Raw genomic sequence first — 11,028 nt, forward strand, 5'->3', positions numbered from 1 at the left:
TACATAAATACAGAATTATTTTAACAAATAAAATAACAAAAAACATCATAAACCAATACAAAATAAAAGGTTTGACAGACAGCCATGCCCAGCATGGGCCTGGAGAGCTGCAGAGTCCAATGGGGGTAAGAGGGGGGGTGGGATGTGGGGAAGAGGAAGAGCAGCCATGTTAACAGTGTTATGGCTACAGATGTAATGTCTAACTCAACATTAGCCATGACAGTCTGGGCTTAGCAAGGGCCTTAGAATACATACTCTAAAGGCCAAATCCAAAGACAGTGATACTGACATTTAGCAGTTCACAGTCTTTGGAGGTGGTCTTTCAGGCAATTGGCTAGTGACTTAAAAAATATAAAATTTCTCCAAGGGGTGAAATTAACTCCATCTCGCAAAAACAGCCCAGGACTGTCATGTCTAATGTTGGAGTGGTCAACAATGGCACCATTTAGGCTATGAACAAAAGTAGCCATAACACTGTTAACAAACTTCCGGGCCTTGTCAATTTTGACAGGATTTGCACCAGCCCTCCACCGGCGCCTCTGGGAGAGCATGATCTTCATGCCAGGGTGCCGATGGTGAAGCTGGTCCAGGTCCTCCTTCATCTGGTTCAGCAACTGAACACTGGGCACATCCCCCAAGTGATTGCCGCCACAGTGGATGAGGAGGACATCCGGGACTGCTCTTCCTCGCAGGGAGTAGGAAAAGAAAGGGAGGACACCTCTCCAGCGCAGTCCACCCCAACCGAACCAGCACACCCTCAGGTCGAGGCCAAGGTTGCTGCCGATGGTCTCTGTAGCTCTCTGGGCTCCACGCCGGACATAGCTGTCTCCGATTATCCATACAGTCACTATGGGAGGAAAATAAATGAGAGCAACAAATGCTTCAGATCATGCGGAATATCAAATCAATTATAAAGGGTTGCTCATTTTGTTCCTTTGACAATAACATGCAAAATAACTATGAAATCACACCTGTATGGTTAAAAGTAACAAGAGAGCAAAACCTCAAAAAACAGATTAACAGCAAACAGTTTATATATATATATATATATATTTATATACTGTGTGCTGTTTATCTACAATTGTGCACACATGTATATGTATAGTATGTTTGTGTGTAATGTCAACCATCTGAAGTCATGTAAAGTAAGCCAGGACCATCAACTTACAGGTTGTGCAGTTTGGCGTGGAGGAGGTTGCAATCTTCTTTTTGCTTAATGCTGAAATAAATGTAAAAGAATTAATCAATATAAAAGCACCTTTCTTTTTCTACAGTCATATTTCATTAATCACATTTAATTCACGCAACACTAGCCATATCTGCTAGTTTACAAAGTTTAGTTAAATGACATTTATATTTGAAAAACGGTGAAGCACTTAAAAAACAATTGTATTGTGTAGGTTCAAGAACATTTAAATCAAAGGACAAGTTTTGTAAAGTTACAGGGTATCTTACCTTCAGAATATGCCGGGAACGAGGAGCAGTGACCGCAAGCTGGGTTGTTAGCATAGGTTGTTAGCTTATTACTGAGAGCATGTTAGCTTAGCTTCTTAGCCTGAGCTAGGTCTGGAACGTCACGCTCGGTGGCAGCAGGTCCCGCCCTGTCCCGCCTCGGCTCCGCCTCAGCACCGCCTCTTTGCCCTTATTTGGAGCAGGCGGGAAGAAGGCGGGAGTTAGACTCTGGCGTCACTGTCGAGCCGTTAGTGGCCGACATCCGCCTACTAAGGGCTTCACGGCAACTCTGCAGAATCCTATGGGTGACCGTCACGGACCCTATGTCCATTATATATACAGTCTATGGTCCTACCCCCTCCCCCCTTAGGTCACAGGCTCCTCCAACAGTGCTACGCAATAAAAACAGATGCACAGAAGAAATAGTGCAATAAAGAGTCTATATACAGTGATTGGAAATATGATATATTAGATAAATAATTTCTAAGTAGCAGCCAGATGAATGTTATTTCTAAATTCAGGTGTTTAATAGTCTTCTGGCCTGTGGGATGAAGCTTGTCCTCTGTGTCTGGTGGGTTTTAGTCTGAATGCTGTGTACCCGCCTGCCGGACTGCAGCAGACAGAACCGTTTGTGCTGGGGTGATGGTGGTCTTTTATAATCCTGAGGGCTTTCTTTAAGGTTAACCTGGTATTTTAATCCACTACATTATTTTAGTTACTTTACAGATTTGGATTAATGATGTGAAATATAAAACAACCCTTAAATCAGACTTTAGTTACACCTGAATGAAATTCAGTTGAAGGTGATTGTCAAGTGCCAACAATCAGGCGAGAGTATTTGATAGTTGGTTGCTTGAGAAGACTAAATATTTATCTGCAGATCCGTTTAAAGCATATTCATTACTCGTTATTCTCTAATAGTTCATTAAAGACTGTATATAATTGCTATTTTGCACATCCCTTTCAAGATTTCAAGATTTTTCTAAGGTTTATTGACATATCATATACACAACAGTGTAGTTCTGCAATGAATGAACAACTTGGGTCACAGGTTCATCAACAGTGCATTACAAGACATCTATCAATGTGTGTATACTTCCACCATACACTGTCGATTCTGCACATTTCTTTAAATAAAGCCTTATTAGTTAGCACATCCTCTAGCAGGCACTAAACTGTTTTACTCTAGATATCATTTTGTATATCTTCTTGAATTTTTCTATTCTATATTTATATAATTGACCTTCTTACTTTCCCACTAATTTTGTATGTACTCTTAATATTTTGAAGTGTTTTCATAAAATATAACACATTCAAAAGTGCGTTACAAAAATGAAAGACATTAAGAAAAAGGCATTTTAAACAGTCATTAAAAAGCAACACAATCTTCCTGCATTGCAATTACTCTAAACGTGTAATAACGTGCTTTAACCAGTAGGTGGTTTGGGTTAAAAGCATAGGTTAAAAAGCTGTCAAGTTTACAGTGTTAACAAAATAAAATATACTGCTGTTTCCGGTTTAGTTTACGACGAATATTATTTTGTTATTGTTTTGATATTTGTAACACAAAAGCGATGGAAAAAACCCATAGCAACCACAAAAAGATGGTCTTAACATGACCCAGTCGTCTAGTAGTTAATAAAAAACAATAATATCAAAACAAAATATTACTACTAAATGTATTGTGAAATTAAAACAGAACGGTAAAAGAATAGTTTCCGGTGTATTCTGATGCCCGATCTCTGTAGATAAATAAATAACTAAGACAGATGTGTAATATTTAATGCAGCCAAACCATTTATTACAATGCATTCATGTGATGACTATCAAAGAGTAAAGCAAGCACTGCTGAATAAAGTATGATTTTCTCTTTTACGAAACGTTTTTTTTTCATATGGAATGCAGTTGGAGGTCAACCAATCAAAGAACTTGAGGACTGATCACGGGGTTCATGGTGTAGTCCCAAACGATAGCTGAGGATTCTGGGTAGTGTAGTGTCTTCTGCCGTCCAAAAACTCCGAAAAAATCTTTGTTTCTCCGAATCGAAGGGGGAAAATACAAAAGCATTGCACACAATTCAAACCAATCAATGTTGTGTAATTAACAAGGATAATCTGGTGTTTTTTAGTCGATGAGTAGTGCAGATATCACTGTAAAATCACAGTAAGGAGAATAGGCTACTTACTTCCGGGTGTAAAATTCTCCGTTATCCAATGGGAATGGACGCTCGTAATACAAGACATGATCATTATCTTTTAAATAACGTTAACTAAAGGGAACAATCTATTTGACACAGCTGAAGCTCTGGCCTTCCTTAAAAACAAACTAATTTAATAAAATTAACAGTTGCATTACACACAATGCACGTTGTAGAAATGCGTGTGTGCACCACGACAAAGGAGCCTCATTCACTTTACATTGGGGTTGTTTGCGTGGTGCCGACACGCAAATGTAACAAAGTTCGTGACTCCACCACGCATTGTGGTGTTAAGGAGTCGTGGTGGAGTCACGCATTCTGGTGAGATCAGGGGGGTATACTGCGAAGCAGGATTTTCGCTTAGCCGGCTAAATTCAGGGAAAACTCCGGCTTTCCGGTCCTACGAAGCTGGTTCTCTTTTTAGCAGGCTAGATCTCCATGGTAATATATGCTAAGCAGCTAACCTGGTCGGGACCAGGTTAGGTTGCAGGCTAAGAGCTCAACTCAGTGAAAGCACCGCCTGCTGACCAATCAGAGCTCAGTGTGCGGAGTTTAAAGCGATCAAGTCATATTACAGGAGAAAGGAAATACAGAAAAACTGCCGTCGCAGGAAAGACGGCCGGCAAAAATCACCGACTGTGTGAACGTGAACATTAATAGAATATCACCTCCATCTTCAGAGCAATCTGACTATTATAACATTAGCGTTAAGAAAGCTTACTTAAATATCGGCCACAACATAAGTAACCGGATCAGAGTACATTAAGTACAGTCCGCGGCATATCACTTCATAATGTATCATATCTCTCCTTATCTGAGTCAGCTGAGCCGTATCTGGCCGTGCAACACTCACAGTGTCACATACTGTATGCAGAAGTATTATTTTAAGCAACACATAAGTTGATGAAACACTCGAGACAAATGTAATTGAAGTCAGATCGTGTTTTAGACGGGGCAGTGATATCATAAACCTGTTAATGTACGCATTCAAACACTTGTTCTGTTCCCAGCTGTATTCACCTTGCAGGTGCAGCTATGTGGCTTTGATCCTGGATAAAGTGTTTAAGTCATGGATGTTTAAAGTTTAACTTCTTCATTTTTGACTAGTATTAAAGTTCACTTTTCATTCAGGAAGTATGACGCTGCGCTGTCAGTGCGCTTCTCCATGTTTGCGATTGGTCGAATGCTCCAGATACCACCCCTTTCATGTGAACGCGCACCTAACTAGATAGGACACGGCTGGCTTGAGCGATCCACTTGATAACCAGCGTCGTAGGACAGTTTAGCGAGAGCGCGTATGTTTTGGATTAAGCCAACCGGCTAACTCAAACATATCCAGGTTAGGTTGAACCAGGTTCGCAGTATAGGCCCCAGGTTGGTTTGGTCACCATTTATGTAAACACATATTTCCATTTGATGGGGGAGTGATAGTAAATACATAGTAAAATATGCATGAAATAATACAAATAAAATGTTAACTAGGTGAAAAAAGGTAAGATAAACTTTTTAAAACTTGTTGAGAGCTAAAACTAGTCTTTGCTTCTGCCTCAAAGAGGAGCAGGGGGAGAGGAGGGAGACGGGAGAGGCTGATTCAGGAGCACAGACACACTCACAACTATAAATGAACCAAAAACAATTAAATATATAAGTTTCAATGTTTTTTCATATTGGATATGGTATGTTATTGGTTATGGCCATGTTCTTATGATTTTATGATTATTTAAATGTATACAGTTCTGTTTCATATGGGTGTAGTCTCTTTATTTCCCCCTCAAAATGCACCAGATTGATGCATTTAAGTCCAACATTAAAAAAAAAAAAATGAGGTCCACCCCCACTTAAAATATGTTCACATAAATAGGTTCCTAAATAGATTTGCACATTTTTTAAAATAATAACCCATGCCCATATGTTTATTATTGGGTAGTAGATTTCAACTAGGGCTATCACTATGGGCAGCAACGCTGTAAATATTGACAAATAAATCCAGCAAAATGGCACAAAAAACTGGTAGTGGCCTGGCTGGGTATATAATTCCCGGGCTGTATTGTCCCAGTCCGGCCCTGGGTGGAAGGCTGAGGCTGCTGCAGCAGGCCAGGATCAGGATCAGAAAGTGAACCTCCCAGCTGGGCAAGCCTTTATGCGTTCTTGAGGCTCCGCCTCTAGATGGGCGGGCACAAACAGGACGACACTCCCAGTACCTGCCAGAGGACAGCAAGGCAGGGGGCACAGTACAGATTTGATGAGTGTAGGTCTACTGGTTTTAGATCAGGACCTGGTCTAATGTGGTCTAATGTGGTCTACATGTGAAAAAAGCACTGAAATCTCACTTTTTGTATTTTCACAAATAGAATTAAGGTTTCACAAATCTGAAACTGTGTTATAAGAATCTTTAGACCCTCTGGAATAATCCAGTCCAGATCTGATGAGTCTAGGAAAAGTGGTTTTAGATCAGGACCTGGTCTAATGTGGTCTAGATTTTTTTAAAAAGCAGCAAAATCTCCCTTGTTTGTATTTTCACAAATAGAATAAAGGTTTCACAAATCTGAAACTGTGTTATAAAGAATCTTTAGCCTCCGTGGGATAATCCAGTCCAGATTTGATGAGTCTCGGTCTAGTGTTTCAGATCAGGACTGGTCTAATGTGGTCAGGATGCGAAAAAAAGCACTGAAATCTCACTTGTTTGTATTCTTCACAAATAGAATAAAGGTTTCACAAATCTGAAACTGGGTTATAAAGAATTTTTAGACTCTCTGGGATAATCCAGTCCAAATAAATCGGCTATGCAGCGATTTAAGAGGTACAAACACGGAGGATTGTTCGCTCAGCGCCGTAAATTAAATGTCCCTTAACTTTCCCCTTAACTGCCGAATCGGATGCTCTGAATCGGAAGCCAACTTCAGCGTCGTCAAAAATGACAGACTTTTTTTTTTTTTTATTAGGTTTTCTCGTTATCAGTCTTTTGATTTTGATTTCCACAAACGGGAAACGGCTTTGGTTTTCCGTTTTAAATCAAAAAAACGAAAAAAGGCTGGTATTTTAGTTTTTTGGCTTTTGGTTCAAACGAAAAATCAAACTAACAAAACGTACACGGACCAACGGCTTTGGTTTCACCTTTTTGTTTTTTTGATTTAACACGAAAAAAGGCTGATATTTCCATTTTTCGGTTCAAACGAAAAATCAAACTAACAAAACGTACACTTACCTTTTTTTAATTAGGTTTTCTCGTTATCCGTCTTTTTATTCAGAAAACGGAAAAACGGCGTTTGTTTCCCGTTTTAAATAAAAAACGAAAAAAGGCTGGTATTTCCGTTTTTTGGCTTTTGGTTTAAACGAAAAATCAAACTGACAAAAAGTACACGGACCCGCTTCCTCAGTTCCTTGATTCAAAAGGAAAATAAAACATACCATATATTGTGATTGTATTAATTCATGGGATTAAAAACGTTTCATATTGAACAATACACTGACTTTGTTAAAGATATTTAAACAGATAATGGTGCAGGACATCAGTGCTTCACAGACTGCTGTTAGAACTCACCTCGAAGATTACAAAGGCCTGCGTGAGTCCTGATTAGTTTCAATCCAAATTATAAGAGTTGGACAAATTCTGAAGAGAAATAAAATGACATTAAAGTGTGATCATTAAAGATCTGTTAGCATTAGTTTAATAATCCAGCCAATTAATAAATCTCTCACAAGAACACTTGTAAGAGGTGCACATATTTCATTGTTCTTTTATTGTTCCAGTTTGTTAACTTATGTGTGCACTTTCTGAATTGTGTTACATTTTTTATCATACTTTTCAAAACTTTAGTTTTTTAACATGTGCAAGTTTAAATAATTAATATATACTCCTTTAACTTAATATGCCTTAGGGTTAACCCTAACCCTTATTTTTTTCCAAGTGAATTCACAAATCATCTCTGCTTCAAGACTACGGAAAAAAGCCTGACCCGAGACCAAGGTGACAGTTAAGGCACCAAGTTCTACATGGCATTTCTTAGTTTAAAAGGATAATTCCACATTTTGGGAAACACATGATTCTTTAGAGTAGATCGCTTAAAAAAACAATAACACTTTTAGATTTTTTAGTGTGATGTACAGTAAAACAAAGACAATGTGTTGATACAAGGAATTTCAACGTAGGGAGGCGTGTCGTTTTATGTTCACAATCCCTTTGCCAAGCTAAGCAAATCAATCTAATATCCAAACGACAGAACACAAATAACTAAAAATACTGATGAATCTAAAACATTTTTGTAGAGATACCATATAACCATTTGTTATTTATTATCCAAAATGAATCCCTAAAGCTGCAGTGTATCAAACAAAATGGCAAATGATTAAAAAAAACAACAAGTCAAACTGGTTGTAGAAAACTGTTCATTTAATAACAAGACTGCTGGTGGCAGTGGGTGATCTCGGACTATATAACCAACGCACAATCAACATCTCCAAATCACAAACTACACAATAAAATCCAGTCCAGAGTCTGTTTTCTGAAGTCCCACAGGGATCAATAAGACAGCAAAAAGTCGATCTCATTTGAATTTCAGGTAACTTTTTGACATACTAGTCCATAAATAAAAACATGCTATATACTTTTCAATAAAAAAAGAGACATTTTACAGATAATACAGTATCATTGAAAAACAACTTATATGTATTGGATTTGTAAAAAATACCTAGTATGTCGGGCAGCATTCTGCAGCAGATTTTACTCATTCTAGTCCTGAGATTCTGCTTTACAAAACCCACAAAAAACAAGTAAGCTATTTTTTCACAATACCACTGTGGGCCGCATGTCCTGCAGCTGTTTCAACATAAGGTCAGAGACCCCTGAAAAGGCCCCATCTATTACTATTTTGACCTTACTAAGTGATTTCAAAAACTGCCGATTTCTAAACCTGACAGAGGTGCTGGAGGTGTTTCTGCATGTCTCTGAACTTTTTTTGGACTGTTCCAGGAATTTTAGGAAAGACATTTCAAAGCCCATCGGTTTGAAAGAAGCCAGCGGAGCGTTCTCGTCCTGCATTACTGCGGGACAAGAGGAGTCGGATTCATCGTCCCTGCTGTAAAGTACCGCTGTCTTGGTTGTGCGGGGAATTTTCTTGCGTTTCACCGCTTTGCCCTCTAGTTTACGCGGGCGACCTCGTTTGCGTTTGAGCATCACAGAGCTATCAGAACTTTCCTCAGTTGATAATTTGGTGTTGAACAATGTAACAGGGGAGTCTACAATGGTCCTTTTGCGTAGGACAGGCTTTGAACTTCCATATTCCCCTCCGCCCAGGCCGGTGTCTGAGGTCCCCTCTATGTCCGACAGGTCGGAGGTGTTGTCTGATTTGGAATCATCACTCCTGATCAAGTGGCACTTCTGCCTGGGAAACTTTTTGCAGAATATGAAGTGACTCCTTTGCTGTTCCAGATACTTTTCTGACAGTCCGTGTCCCATGTAATGTTTTAATATGCTTCGTTCTGATCTCGTGACTGAATCACAACCTTTAATCATACAGGGGTATTGTAGGGGAAATCTATTCGTGCACATTGAAGATGCTTCCACTTTAGATTTCAAGGAGGGGTTTCCATATTTAGTCCAGTGATTTCTTTTTGCCTTTTCCCGCTTGGTCTCACTTCCCCTCTGTAGGATCTTTTTATTGCTCTCAATGTTTTCCTTCCCATTACTTGTCTTGGTAATTTCGTAATGCAGTCTTGGAGTCTGAGAGTCCCGTTTCATCTCGTCTTCTTTTATCTGTTGATCCTTGAGTTGTTCCAGGTACAGGTCATTATGCTTTTTCATGACATGTCTGAGCAGGTTTGACTTTGTGGCATATGAACGGTCACAGCCTTCAACTTCACATTTGAAAAGCGGCATTAAGATCAGGTTTGGCCAGCTTCATATCTTTATGCTGTTCTTTGACGTGTCCGATATACTTCCAGAAAGCAGTGAATGTTGATGTGCATTCTTGGTGGTTACAAGTAAACTTGCCGAGCTTGATGCTTGACAAGATATTGCCAACCTCGTCGAGACTGAACTCATGCAGCTGAAGATAATGCTGCAAAAGGTGGGGAACTTCTTGGAAAACTCTGGAGCAGTCTTTAACTTGACATTCTGAATTCAGAAATGTGTGGGATCTCGGCCTCTGGCTGCTGCTCCTCCTCCTCCTCCCCCCCCTTCCCCCTCCTCATCAAAATCATGAAATCCTCCAGTTCGTCACTCTGGTCCTGCTCTTTAGTCACCTCCAATAATGACAAAGCAGACTGGTGAACAGCCCTGGTAGTGGAGGATCAGATTGTGCTGGATGGTGAAGGCTGCCACACAACCTTGATGAACGCAGCAATATGGTCTGTACAGACTCATGGTATCAGCGGATTTGGGCTTTTTCTTTTTTGTCTTCTTGGTTCTGTATATAGTTGTCTTGACTGTTTTGACTGTCTTGACTGTTGGCGGCCTGTTGACTGCAGATAGTTTGTCGACGGATGAGGCCCATTAGCTTGCGGCGTGGGCAGATAAAGCCTGAGTGAGAAGAGTTGATACTTTGGGGCAGACGGGCTTTACCCTCGTTGACCTTGTGAGTGTTGAGTGGGCATCTTGGGCAAGTTTCTTGCGGATCAATTTGACAACTGTGGTGCTGACGTCCCTGCTTGTACTGACTGAAAAGGCTGACGTAGATGTATGAGCCTGCGCTGGTAGAGTCGTTGCTTGATTGTGCATGGGAGCAGTTAGCAAGGGTGAATGACTGTGGACCGGTTGTCATCGGCAAATGTATGATTAGTTACGTTAATGTTAGTACGTGATACAAATGCCTTTAATGGGGTATTGCGTTTCACAGAATCTTTAAGTGAATAGAGCCGTGGTTTTTTTCTTTCGTTGATGAATGAGTAGGCATTGTGGTTTGAGCTGCTAAAGAAACACGTTTTTTGAACAGTGGCCTCTCTGCGCAACGTATCTAGATCTGTGATTTCTTGCAGAGATAAATTTGTGAACTGACAGGTAGTGAACACGGAGGGTTTGAGTTACGAGTAAATTCTCTTAGGACAAGTATTGCACTGGAAAGGAGCATATTGGCCATACCTTTTTTTTACTACTATTCACCATATCCATTGTGTAGTTGTGAGCTTTGGAGAGGTGTCTCCAAGAGCATCACCTGACATTGAGCCAAATGGGCATGTCTCATCCTCACAAGAAAAAAGGCTTGACAAAGACCGTTGGGGATCCTGTGTCGACTGTACTATTGCTACATTGTTTCGTTTGGGCCAACACCTGATTAGATCTTTCTCTGACCAAGTCAAGCTTTTCTAATGCACCCTGAATTTCTGTCATCTGCTGGTACTGGCTTAGCAGATAACGGTGTTGGGTCAAGATTTGCATAAGTTGC

At 40.1% G+C, this 11,028-nt stretch overlaps 1 long non-coding RNA gene and 1 pseudogene across 1 annotated transcript; both read right to left on the minus strand.

Moving 5' to 3' along the window:
• Positions 1 to 392: 392 nt before the first annotated feature.
• Positions 393 to 1,624, minus strand: LOC139433105 (uncharacterized). Its single transcript, XR_011642669.1, has 3 exons — positions 1,456 to 1,624; positions 1,169 to 1,219; positions 393 to 847 (listed from the first exon to the last, which is right to left on the minus strand). It is a non-coding gene; the product is annotated as an uncharacterized lncRNA (long non-coding RNA).
• A 6,393-nt stretch (positions 1,625 to 8,017) lies between these two features.
• LOC117440247 (zinc finger protein 292-like) lies at positions 8,018 to 10,139 on the minus strand (annotated as a pseudogene).
• Between the last annotated feature and the right edge of the window lie 889 nt (positions 10,140 to 11,028).

Source organism: Pseudochaenichthys georgianus, chromosome 24, assembly GCF_902827115.2.
Source record: "Pseudochaenichthys georgianus chromosome 24, fPseGeo1.2, whole genome shotgun sequence".
NCBI classification, from domain to species: Eukaryota; Metazoa; Chordata; class Actinopteri; order Perciformes; family Channichthyidae; genus Pseudochaenichthys; species Pseudochaenichthys georgianus.